The sequence below is a fragment of the Dasypus novemcinctus genome, chromosome 7 (assembly GCF_030445035.2).
Source record: "Dasypus novemcinctus isolate mDasNov1 chromosome 7, mDasNov1.1.hap2, whole genome shotgun sequence".
Classification (NCBI taxonomy): domain Eukaryota; kingdom Metazoa; phylum Chordata; class Mammalia; order Cingulata; family Dasypodidae; genus Dasypus; species Dasypus novemcinctus.
This window is the reverse complement of record NC_080679.1, coordinates 67,543,918-67,556,723: the sequence shown is the minus strand read 5'-3', so window position 1 is coordinate 67,556,723 and position 12,806 is coordinate 67,543,918. Positions and strand designations below refer to the sequence as shown.

The following is a 12,806-nucleotide window of genomic DNA, read 5'->3' as shown; positions in this document are numbered from 1 at the left end:
GGATCAGAAGGAGAATGTAGTATGACATCAAGCATGGGTCAGAAATAGACTTTTATTGTTTTAAGTCACAGTGACTTAGTGGTTGTTTGTTATCACAGCATGATTACACCTATTCTGACTGACAAAAGTTCAACTCCCAACTCTTTAAATAAATAGTCATATGATTTATAGTGTGACCTAGTCCAAAAGACACAAAGTAGAATTATTTTTCTCTCACTCCTCCTTTGATAAATTAATGAGAAGACTGAAGGAGGAAATTGAGGCTCAGAGCTATACACCTACTCAATAGACGAGAAAAGACTAGAATTCAAGCCTCTTCTCTCCCAAATCAGTACTTAAATACCATATTACCATACATGCAATGACATTTCCAGTGCCGTATAGCAAAGTGTTAGAATCTTTATTCTCAATGCATTGAGGTGAAGAGCACTTCACTCCTCATTTTTAGCACATCTGAGGAAATAAAATATATCTATTATAAGTCTATACAAGAATAGTGGGAGCATCAGTCTGTTTAGCTGCATGTTGTGACTCACTAACATTATTCAGATTTTTTTTTAGGTTGAACAGTTATTAAGATAATTCTTAAATATCTTCTTCTATTTCCTATTGACAGGGAACAGTTCCAGTGTAGTCAACTTGTCAGAGTATAAACCCTGAATGTCAGAGACCGCATTCAAACTTAATTCAGAAAGACAGAGATATTGTTCCTTGCATCAAAATATTGTTTAAAGCCATTAGATATACGGCAATTTTCTTTGAAGAATGCAAATTGCTCTCATCTCTAAGGTAACATCTAAAGGTCATTTTATTTTGCCCAAAAACCACACAAACTCTTATAAATATTCTTTAAAATACTAAAAATGACATTAGTTATTTTAAATAATGTGATATATTGCTAATTATTTATTTGTACTTAACTCTTGTGCTGTTAAGTACCAAGTGAGATGTACCAAAAAGAGGAAATATTTTAAGTGATTTTTTTTGTTGTTTACTATAAATAACATAGGTATATTATTTCCAAAATACAAGGTTGATAAATAGGTCAAAGGAAAAAAGTTTACAAAAGTTGTGATGATATGTTCTAGGTTATATCAGGCTGAAAATGGAGACTAGTTCATTTGCTATTCCATTCAATATTTGAGAGCCTATGATATTCTGTGTACTTTTCTTGACACTGGGAATAAAGCTGTGAAGAAAACAAAGACTCTATAGTTATGGAGTTTATATAAAAGTAGGGTAACTGAGGGGAATTCCAGGAAGATGGCATTGGAGTAGGTAGGTGGGGCTCAACTCTCTCATGAAAACAATGGAAGAAGGGCAAAAAGCTGTCTGAGGGAGTTGCTTTGGGGATCTGCAGACCAGGAGAGTGATGCATATCCTCCAGTAAAGTGAGGGACAGAAAGACAAAGAAGCCAAAATGAAAACTGTGAGTTACTAATGCCCATGGCTGGGAATAGCACCCATCCTCCACCCTCAAGGTGAACAGCTTGGATAAAACCCATGGCTCACTGCAGCCAACTGAAAAGGGAACAGACATCTTCCTCCCCGGAAGAGGGAATGTGTGGTGGAGGATGGATAATGGTTTCTCTTCATTGAATTTGGCCAGCAGAGCCTACTTTGAATCTCATCTCTGGCCAGACCAGAATCATCAGGAAGTGGAGGCTGAAAGAGTCACCTCCATGGAAACCTTTGTTGACAAGTGCCATCTGCTGGATGGCTGGGAAACTTCAAGGAGAAAAATTGTTCTTAGGAATCTCTTGTCCCAGACCCCTTGAGCAGATTTGCACACCATTAGTGACTCTCTGGCCCTATTTAATAACTTAGGCTGGGCGACTTTTAGGAATTAGAATGAGTTGAACCAAATAGTAAAGAAGAGTTGAGACACAAAACCACTAGGCAAGAGAGAACAACTGAATGTCAGAGTAAATTCACCAACATATTCAGATATGTAAACACCAGCAAAAAATTACAAACCTTACTAAGAAACAAGAAGAGATGGCTCAGCAAAAAGAACAAACCAAAAATCCTGATGAGACACAGTTTTTAGATAACTAATTAGTGATAATCACACAAATCTCCTAAATCAATTCAAGGAGTTGAAGGAAAATATGACTAGAGAGATAAAGGATATTAAGAGGACACTGGTTGAGCATAAAGAACAATTTGAAAGCCTGCAAAGAAAAGTAACAGAGCTCATGGGAATGGAATGAAAGACACAATGGACAAGATTATAAAAACTTTAGAGGAATATAACAATAGATTTGAATTGGTGGAAGAGAGAATTAGTGAATTGGAGGGCTGAACATCTGAACATGAAAAGAACAGAAAGAGAAAAGAATGGAAAAAATTAAAAGAATGGAACAAATGAAATATGGAATTTAATGACAACACAAAGTACACAAACATATGTGTCATCAGTGTCCCAGGAGAAGAGTATAGAAGAGGGGAAGAAAGAATATTTGAGGAAATAATGACCCCAAAATTCCCAACACTTATAAAAGACATAAATATCAATATCCAGGAAGGGCAACAAAGCCCTAAGCAGAATATATCTAAAAAGACCTACTCTGAGACACCCACTATTCTGAATGACAAATACCAGAGATAAAGAGAGAATTCTGAAAGCAGCAAGAGAAAAGCAATGCATCACATACAAGGGAACCTCAATAAGACTAAGTGCCAATCTCTCATCAGAAATCACAGAGACAAGAAGAAAGTAGTATGATGTACTTAAGGCACTGAAGGAGAAATACTGCCAGACAATAATTCTTTACCCAGAAAAACTATTCTTCAAAGATGAAGCTGAGTTTAAATTGAAGTCTTCAAAGACAAACAAAAACATAGAGAATATGTTATCAAAATACCAGATTTACAAAAGATACTAAAGGGAGTGTTACAACCTTAAAGGAAAAAAGAAGGATGAGAGTCTTAGAGTGTAGAAATGAAGATTTTTAGTAACTTTAAGGGTAAAAAGTCAGACAATAGTAAAATATGACAATGGAAAGCCAAAGGATAAAATGGATGAAGTAAGTAATGGCTTTACAGTAATAACATTGAACATTAAGGGATTGGTTTCCCCAATCAAAAGACATAGACTGAAGAATGGATAAAAAAATATGAGCCATCTATATGCTGTCTACAAAAGCCTCACCTCAGACATAAGGACACAACCAGGTTGAAAGTGAAAGTTTGGAAAAAGATATTCCATGCAAATAGTAACCAAAAATTATCTGGAGTAGTGATACTAATATTGGATAAAATAGATTATAAATGCAAAACTTAGATGAAGAAGGTCATTATAAATTAATTGAAGGTCCAATTCATCAAGAAGAAATACGTATAATAAATATTTATACACCTAACCTGGAGGTTCCAAGATACTTCAGGCACACACTGGCAAAACTGAAGGTAGAAACAGATGTCTCTACAGTAATAGTTGGAAACTTCAATATACCATTCTCAGCATTGGATAGAACATCTGAGCTGAGAGAGTGAGGGAGAGTGGTGGAAAGAGGTGGGGATAGAAATGCGACTAGGGCTTAGTTGTAATTGATATTACAGCATACTTTTATGATGATATCATAAAAGAAGAAAGGGAGAGTTGATGATGTGATAAAGGAAGGAGGTAATTACATGAGAAAAGTTCTTGTGTAGGCAGACATAGGATCTAGCATGTGAGCAGGGAAAACTGACCTCTACAAAATATGAACTAAATCAGCAATTGGGCAAAACATAGATGGCTACTGATGCAGGTAGGTTGGAAGATTCAGTGGTGGGAAAGTGAGGCTCTTCTGATATTTTCATTTATTTAGTGAATAATACAAAGGTCATCGGCTCTGAGTGAACAGTTTGTATATCAAAGATAGATATACAGACTTTTTGCCAAGATCAGGGATCATGTCTTTATGTCACTAGCATCTGATTCAATGAGTGGCACATATTAAACACCTCTTGAATGATTATAAAATTTAAAATAATTATTTAAAAATTACTTTTGGTTTCACTTACAGTTAATATGTAATTTGAAAATTATTTACATTAATTTTATTTTATTGGACTAGAGATAAATATATTCTTTATAAAAGGCTGATTTTGAATACCTTTCTTCAAAGTCAGGCACTCATCCACTGATGATTATTTTATTTTAAAATAGAGAGGAATTAATTCTATCAAGCTTGGTAGAGATTACATATAGGCAAAACACTCAAAGAAATATGTCTAAATAGCCAGAATTTTCCCTTTTCCACCAAAATAAATTCCTGAATGACTGATATAATTGTCAATTATGGCCTTCACTTTTAAAAAATATAAACAATTTTCCAGGTAAAAGGTGACACAGAATGTGAAAATTTAAAATTGAGAAGACTCCAAAAGATAGTGAGTAGCAGGTAATCATTGTTTACGTTTCTCTAAGATGACTTCTTTGCAGCATATTGTCTAAGGGGTTTCTCAATCTGGGCACTATTGACATACTTGCCTCTATCCACTAAGTGGCATTAGCACCACTCCCCTGAGTTGTGACAACCAACAATGTCTCTACACAATGTCAAATGTTCCTAGTAGGTGAGGGAGGACAAAATCATCCTTCTTTGAGAAGCACTATCTGAAACAAGCAAGCAATCAAAAAAAGACAATTTCCTCAAGTTTTGCCTGATTTATTCCAGAAAAAGGATATTGTTTTGAGTGAAAATTTGGATCTTGTATTTAATGAGGGCATAGCTAAGAATATATTGTCACAGGAATGGCAGTTGAGTCCATCAATTCCTATTTTATATTCATAGGCTACCTTTAGCCTGGATATCAAAGTATATTACAAGACATTCAAAGCAAAATACCCATTACAACATAGCCAAAGCTGTCAAGTGGAGGAGGATCACATTGGCCATAAGTATACTTCCAGAAGGCAGAACTATGACCACCTGTGCTAATTATAGAGAGATATATTTTTGACTTGTTGTAAGAAAGATGATTCTAATAATTAGTAGTGTCTAAAAATGGAACAAATAGCCCCAGAGTTCCCTATCAAACATTTTAGGAATATTGCAGAGGGAATTAAAGCATTGTTTGAGTCTGAGGTTTCAATCTGTTCTGAGAGTCTGAAATTAATAGAAGGACATGGAAATACCATGGAAAAGTATCACTGGACAAAATAATCAGGGAAGAAAAGGCAAGGGAACAGCAATGGGGAATAGCAATTTTGGATTGGTGTTAGAGTGAGGAATTAATCTTTTAGGAGATAAGCTCAGGTAGGAGGGAAGGGAGAATTAAAATGTGTGATCAACTTTACTGTGAGACTCTCAGCAAATCTGGACTTGTGACTAGAGAGAGTTCCTTGAGCTGCCTTGATTATCCCAAAGGAACCTGTCTTAATTCATCCCTAGTTCTTTATGGGAGGGCCTATCATTTCCAGGAGTTAGGGCAATGGTCATAGGAATCCCCTAGAGCACTTGTCGCCACCCAGATTTGTGTGACCCGTATGTAGAGATTCAAGATCCATAAATCTCTTTGTGGGTTGGTGATTCTACTTTTAAACAGACATCCTCAGGAGTTTCAATGCTGATAGGCGTAGAATCACAGTTTGGGAAGCATTGTTTTGGCAAGTGTAGTTCAGTTTGCAGTCTTGTTCCTACCTGAGTCCCAGGGATTTCATAATTTTCCCAGGAGGTAACTTAGAGAGAATAGCAGTTAGGTTACCCATGCTAATTATCAGACTTCTGCAACTCTTACTATTGGTATCTCTTTCCCGTGAATAGAGGTGGAACCAAGAGTACAGTAATATTTCTTCTGGAACTGTGGAGTTTTCTTTTCAGGGTAGGAGAGAGTTGTCTATTTTCTGGGAACAAGAGGATTCTCTCTGGTATTTCCTCCTTTCTAAGTGATTGTAAATTCCCAAACTCAAAAAAGCCTAATAGGTCTAGAGGAAAATGTAGTGTAAAAATTCTTAACGTAAGTCATTGCTATTTGCCTCTGACCTGTAGCCCCTTCCGTGCACTAATGGCACAGCATCTTTATAGCTGAGTTACTCATTGATATTTGAAAAAAAAAACTCCTGGATAAAACCAATAGGATATCAACCAAAACAGAGTAATTAGAGGTTAATGTCATTGCTTAACAACTTGGACTAGCACCAGCATGATTTCCCTGAAGTGTAAAGGTTTTCATATTGAATGTCTTTTACTGTGTGAGTTTATAGAATATTCAGATATTGCCAGAAACTCATGGCCCAAGAGAGAAAGCATCTCTTTGTTATAGCTGCTTCTGTGGCTTCAACCAGCAATTCTGAACTCTGATCCTTCTCTTCCTATTCCTAACTGGTGCCACTGAAGCTTCTTACATCTTTGTTGTATATTGAATCATGTTCTCCCAAAAGATATATTCAAGTCCTAACCCTGATTCTGTGAATGCGCTCTTATTTGAAAATAGGGTCTTTAAACATGTGATTAGTTATGATGGGGAAAAACTGGGTTAAGTTGAACCCCAATCCAATTTGACTGATGTCTTTCTAAGAAGAGGGAAATTTGGACACAGAGACAGAGGGGAGAATCCATGTGATGACAGAAGGGCTACAGCTGCAAGTCAAGGAACCCCAAGGATTGCCACAAACCACTAGAAGCTAGGAAAAGACAAGGAAGGATTCTCCCTGCAGGATTCAGGGGAAGCATGGCTACTGACACCTCAATTTTGGCCTTCAAATCTCCAGAACTGTGAGACATTAATTTCTGTTATTTGGAGTCGGAGGCCCAACAAACATGGCGGCAGCTGTGAGGGTGATGAAGACGGCCATGGGGGGTACTTGGTGCAGCAGTCAGGAGACCTCTGTATGGCTTTTCAATTTTAGTTGAAATTCCCTATATGGGCTTTTGGTGTCCCATGGTGTGTCTCCGGAGTAAATTTTGATTACTCCACATTCATTAATATTGGAGTGACAAGAAAAAGGAGGAACTGATTTGGGCGAAAAGTTTACAGACTGTGAACTTTAAAAACAAAAAGTGAAGATGGGTGAAAAAAAATTAGAGCTTTTGGACTTCGTGAAAGATATTCAGGAATACCGGACTCAGCAGACCCATCATGTGAACATGATTTCTGGATCAGTTAATGGGGGCAAAGAAGCAGAGTGACTTCAGGGAGCTGGAACAGATGGTGATCAAAATGGACTTCATCACCCATCTGTTGAAGTTTCCCTGGATGAAAATTCAGGAATGTTAGTAGACAGGTTAAAATGGACCTTTGATGGGAAGCTCAAAAGTCAGTACTGCAACTATGCTAGCAAAAGGACAGCCCAGTTTATCAAATATATCAGAATCCACACAGGTGGGAAATCTCATAGATCTCACTTATGTTAATTTGGATCTGCTTATGAGCGTCATCTGGAAGCCCATATGTGTACCCATATTGGAGAAATGCTACCATTTTGTTCTTGTGTCTTTGATGATGGGACAGATTACTTTGATCACTGCAGTGGAAGGAACATAATTCATTGGTTTTTCTCCAGTACCAGGTCTCCCTTAAGCAGCAAGAACTTGTGGGGGTTTTTACAGGAGAAAATGAGTAATCTGGGATATAGCAGATGAGTACTAATCAACTTGAGTCCACCTTCCATGGTGGTTCAGAAACCAGACTACCTCAGTGATTTTACCAATGTCCATCCCAGATGGACGCCTCTTAAAGTATGGGGAAAACCACACCAACTAGTAACCTACCAAGGGACCCCCAAGAACTCATGTTTGACAGTCCTTTAAATCAGCACTCGAAGTTAGTAGGGCAATTGTCCAGTTTGCCACCTGAAAACCAAAACCCTGCTTCCCGGATATAGTTCCCTGCTCTGATGAAAAACCTTCCATGCTTCAGCAATCCTCAGCCCAAGCAGTAGTTTCTGCCATGTCAGCAAATATTCAGTGCTCCTCTCCCACAAGTCCCTAACTTCAGCCTTCGCATAGTCAAAGGAACTATAGTCCAGTGGCAGGTCCGAGTAGTGAACCAAGTGCCCACACAAGTACCCCTAGCTTAGGAAATAGCCAGCCAAGCACTCCAGCCCCCTACCCTGCCAGTCCAGGATCCTCAGCTTCTGTATTTTGCAGATAATATCCTTTACACTATTCATATGGGATGTCATGGGTATGAAAATCCTTTCCAGTGTAATATATGTGAATGCAAATGTAAAAACAAGTATGATTTTTCCCTGTCATTTTTCAAGAGGACAACATAACCAACACTGATTGAAAAATAATCACATTGTGCTTATTTGTTTTTACTTTTTTGGGCTTTGTGGGTGGTTTTTGTTTGCTTGTTTGTTTTGGTCATCCCTGTTATGGCATCTCCTAATTTAAAGTTTTTACATTATATTTCTCAAAAGTAAATTTGACAGTGCAAACAAAATATTTCTTTTTTTTCCATAAAGACTTGGTCAGGGTTATTTATGTGTTAGAACAGTTAGGCAGATTGATATCAGTTTTTTCTTTCATCTAGACATTGGAGAATTGGAATTCAAGAATAATCTTGTAGGTGTTCATTTAAATTTCTCACTTTTATGGTCCATAAAACTTCAAGGCTTATCTTTACTCTTACTATAACATTATGTTCATTGCTGTTAGGTGTTATTTCTGCCACATCTCAGAATGATAGAATAGATTATTTCCTCTTAGAAAATCTGTTACTATTTATTTCACTGTTTAATAGGGGAACTGGTTTTAAATTTCCTCTTAATTGAAATACTATTTAACTCAAATAGTTTAAGTTGAAGCAGTGGTTTCATTTCAACTGATAAAAGTAAAGCTACTTCAATGTAGTAAATCTGTTTTCTACAAGGGAAAATGTAAAGCAATCAATTTTTTTAATGAAAGTTATAAAAATATGATGTGAGAGTTTGAAAAGAAATGAAACTCAAGACTTTGGGTTTGAAATGAGACCTAAGACTTGGGTTGAAATGTGTTGTGTTTTTCCTTTGTAACAGAAGAAATTGGAGTTTAATGTTTAAAATATCTGTTTATTCCATTTCTGGTTCCAACATATGTCAGCTTTCAATTGATTTCTTTTGATTATATTTCCAGTTCATTAAACACACACACACACACACACACAGGTAAATAATGAGAACACTAGCAATGCCAGAAGATTATCTATGAAGATGCCTTTTTTCCTTTTAACTTGAACCATTCACTTGAATCCTTTATTCTGATGGTATTAGTATCAGTGGAGATTGGTAACCATCTGAGAATCTATTATTTATTCTTCCTATTCCTTTGTTGACCAAAGAGTTAAGTGGAATGTCACCTATCTTAGTCACAGAAATGCAGTCCTTCAAAAAAATCTTTGAAATTTTCTTTTCCTGTCTTCTATTTTTTTATCCATAATTTCCAAGAAAAGGTGAGTGCAGAAATGGGAAAAATGTGATGTTGAACTTAAATTTACAAAAACGAGAGCATGAATTCAAAATGGATTTTGGTTTACTCTTCAGAATTGGCCACTTTGAATATTTTCTGTGAATTCAAATTATAATGATCATTTGCAATTTCACTAATCTTCATGTATATTCAAAAGCACCTACTATAAGGCAACTGTGATTGAATTGTTAACTTAAGAAGAAAGGGTAAGGGGTGAAAATGGATGCAAAGTGCATTTAAACTTGATATTTAATTTGTTTACAAAATAAAACTTTCTAAATAAATCTATAGAGTAATTCATTTCGAACAGGAGGCTATTGTTTTTATATTGTATAAAAATTAGCTTACTCTGAAAAACAGCTTCATCAAACAGTAATATATATTGTTACTAAAAAAAATTTCTGTTGTTTGAACCACCTAGTTTGTATTACTTTGTTTGGCGGCACTAGGAAACTAAGATAATCTCCATTAGAATTCCAACTCTATCATTTTATTTTCCTGGCTGAACACCTATTTGTTGCATCTGACTGCATTTATACCCTGATCCTTGATCAAAATTGCAGAGGTATACCTTACTGTTACTAATCTTGCTTGACCCTTCTCCTGTGACACCCATCTAGTATGGGTCATATGTGAGGAGAAGCAAGGTTGGAAATATACAGAGCCAGAAGAATTCTGTGGTAAATTCTTCCAAACAGTAGATGTCTAAAATTTTAAGTAGAGGATTTGGTTCTCATTGACATTAAGTCTAAGCAGAAGTTCTCTTAGAAAAGTAGAATTCTTGGTTTGAGGGCACAAACCTGAAGCAGTATTACAAACAAAGAGTACATCTATGTGTGATAAACCATGTTTTTATATATCTCAATTATCAATAATAAAAACCATATTTCAATCAACTGTGCTAGAGAAATGATTGTGTTTTTTTTTTTCTTCTGCTTTCTCTATGAAAACTATTATTACAAAATTGTGGTCATATGAAAAGGTATGTAAGTGACCTAAAATTTTATGAAAAAATAGTTTTTAGATTATGTGTTAGTCATATACTTGAATTTTTATTGTGTAATATTTCTGAAATTTGTATGCTTGTGGTATTTGCCAGTCTTTTAAAATTTGTTATTTGTTAGTTCTTTTCTCAGTCTAAATAAATGCTCATTTTGTACCAAATTATATATTTGTGCTTTTCATTAAAGAGGCCTCTAAATTAGCTTTATGTCCTACAAAACCTAGATCTATCCTTTGACTACTTTATCTATAAAGTTTCTAGTACCATGAAAACTGTGTATACCCCTGAATGAGAACTAATAAATCATGACTGGTACCTGGTGGCCAGATCATGGAGAAGGTTTGGGCACCTCAAGAATTCTCTGAAAACAGCCATTTATAATAATTTTCTCCAAATATCTACTGATACTGGAATTTGAGTCCCGTAGGGAATTATGGAATCTGCAGTAATAATGGTAAAAGTGCTTTTTTTAATGCACATTATGTAAAGATTTACAGTTTATGGATATTTTTTATTTTTCTTTCATTAGATATTCAAAACAATCCTGCAGAATATCACAAAACTGGAAAGATATGGTGCATTACTAGAATCTTAATTCTTAGCCTAGACTGTTTTTCTTTCCTACCATGGCATGTATTAAGAGGTACAATGAAATTTTTATCAAAACTGCCATTTTCAATGACAAAAATTTAAGTCCTTACAAATGATGTCAAGTAGAGATACTTCTCAGGTAGAATGTGACCCACCTTTCTGACACAGAAATAAATTACTGTGACATTTGACTCACATTCTGTCTATGAATATAAGTCCCAGGAATCTGTTGAAATTTTGTAGGTAAAATAAAGATTATGTTTTCTGCCTTACAGGATTGAATGGAAAAAAAAAATTGCATACTGAAAGAGGCACTTCATAGGAATAATGTTAGCCAGGAGAGGCATCTAAAAAAATGTCAACCCATTCTAACACAGATGTAGGAGTGGAGTCGCCAAAACACTAGATCATCTTTCTTGTTGAGTCCATTACTTTCATCCTGGGCATGGCTGGAGTGATAAGAACAAGGTGGAGGTGAAGAGGTAAAGTGGGACAGGAGCTTCATGGTTGATGAGAGGCTCCCTATTAAGTCATATTCCCTATCAATGCCCCCACTTTTAACATCTTCCTACCTTCCATACCACGTAGTAATGAACTTAAACTCTTTGACTCTCCTTGGTCAGGAAGATTTTGCAGTTGTCAGTTCCTTCATTGTCCTCATCAGGCTTCTGTGTTTTCCTTTCTCTCCTCGATGGGAAGCAATGTCTTGGTGCTCTTTGTTGTACATTTGGAGGTAATTTGTGGTATTATGCTTACATGTTATTGTCACTTATATATATATTACTTACTTGTCTTGAATCTTAACGGAAATCATGTACCCCTTAAGAAGTATAATTGAGCTCCCTATTTTCTTGGTGACATTACACAGTGTCTATGATGGGTAGCAGGAGGTTTTTATCTCATGGTGCCACTAATGGTGCCACTTAGAAAGTTGGCTGATGTTATTACAGACTAAGTCACAGGAGAAGGGAAGAGAAAGGGGTAATCAGCAGAGCAATATAAATAAAATGGCAAAGATGAGAGGGAAAAAGAGGAATCATGAGTAGGTGTGATAATGTACTACAAATAAAATAAGTTGCCCTTTTGGATCCTAAAGTTGCAAGATCCCAGAAAGCTCAGTTATTCTCTTTCTCTCTGCTCCCCCCAATCCCATCACATGATTTGATTTCTGCACTGAGTTCAGCACACAGCCTTTTTGCTCTACTACATTTATGCCTTGTTTACTCTGCTAACCTGTAAAACAGGCCTCCCATTTTGGGTGTGGAGGGGTAAATGCTGGATGGGTATTGTTCCTCTAATCACTAAGACCACAGTGAGGTAATCCTCCAATGCTTCTAGCTTTATCTGTTTAATTCTACTGAATCTTCCAACTAAACCTCACAACTTCCTGTTCCTTGCATTTTTCTGCCCTCAGGGTATTGCTCCTCCCTGTATCTAGAACATTTTCTCTTTTCTTTTGTAGACAAACCTCATCTTGCAGGTATCATCTGAAATGCTACTCAGTCCAAGAAGACCTTCTCCTTTAAGTTCAGATAACCTCTACTGCTTTCTCACACCACTAAGCATATTCTTTCTGGTGGTGGATGTACTGGTTTTATTTCCATAAGACTAAACTCTGTAAGGGTAAGGAAAGCTGTAATATTCTTTTTTTTTTAATTTGTAATATTCTTTATGTGTCAGTGGCTGACACAATATCATGCAAATATTCATTCAATTAATAGTACTGTTTTATTTTTTAATAACTGTGAAATGTGGGCCAAGTGACCGGTGCAATTCAGAGAAAAGGAGGCAGTTTCACTAGATGCTGTTAAAAAATTAAAAATCTGATA

The 12,806-nt window shown here is 36.1% G+C and overlaps 1 long non-coding RNA gene and 1 pseudogene across 1 annotated transcript in view; both read left to right on the top strand.

The window, feature by feature from the left end:
- Positions 1–3,666: 3,666 nt before the first annotated feature.
- Positions 3,667–12,806, top strand: part of LOC131279298 (uncharacterized) — a 130,859-nt gene continuing 121,719 nt past the window's right edge. Inside the window, exons 1-2 of the long non-coding RNA XR_009186680.1 lie at positions 3,667–3,755; positions 4,327–4,391. This is a non-coding gene — a long non-coding RNA (uncharacterized lncRNA). The remainder of the gene's footprint in view (positions 3,756–4,326; positions 4,392–12,806) is intronic.
- On the top strand, positions 6,999–8,219 carry LOC101424918 (zinc finger protein Pegasus pseudogene; annotated as a pseudogene).